Below are 615 nucleotides of genomic sequence, written 5' to 3'. Positions count from 1 at the left end.
TTGAGTATTCGTAGGAGAATACAATCATAAAAAAAAGTCTTTTTCAGAAAGTAAAATAGTTACAATTGAAAACTGGAATGTTTTGTAAATATTTGCATTTCTAAGATGTTTAACTATAATTGGAAAGTTACAGAACTATTTTTTGCTTAATTTTAATTTAATTTGCATATTTTAGATGACTTACCTATATTCGTAAGATCCGTCTTCACCAAGCACATTTACATATTTTAATGCCGTTGCTGTTTTGTCCGATTCATCTGTCAGAGAGGATCCAATATAAAACATTAGGATCACAGCGGCAATCTTCAATAAATAAATGAACTCTTACTGGCTATATTAAAAACCGAAAATGTGCGAAAAGTAATACCATGGTATTGGAAATCATCTAGTAAACTGTTGACATTAAAAATTACCGAATTGATTCACATCAGAAATTATAACAAAGTATTTTTGTTAGAAGTTTTCGGGTTTTGAAACAGTTTAAGTATAAAGAATGTTGAAATAATTGTACATTTTTTATGATGTTAAAAGTATTTGAATAACATACCCCTGAGAATATTGGCAGCATTATAATCTCGATGTTCCTTGCACAATCACTGCAACAGTACGTTTAGG

General features: G+C 29.1%; 1 long non-coding RNA gene across 1 annotated transcript; it reads right to left on the bottom strand.

The window, feature by feature from the left end:
* Positions 1-247: 247 nt before the first annotated feature.
* LOC108744016 lies at positions 248-615 on the bottom strand. The gene is made up of 2 exons (XR_001938900.1): positions 548-615; positions 248-303 (listed from the first exon to the last, which is right to left on the bottom strand). It is a non-coding gene; the product is annotated as an uncharacterized LOC108744016 (long non-coding RNA).

This window comes from Agrilus planipennis, unplaced genomic scaffold, assembly GCF_000699045.2.
Source record: "Agrilus planipennis isolate EAB-ADULT unplaced genomic scaffold, Apla_2.0 scaffold3031, whole genome shotgun sequence".
Lineage (NCBI taxonomy): Eukaryota > Metazoa > Arthropoda > Insecta > Coleoptera > Buprestidae > Agrilus > Agrilus planipennis.
The sequence above is the reverse complement of the archived record's forward strand: the minus strand, read 5'-3'. Positions and strand labels throughout refer to the sequence as shown.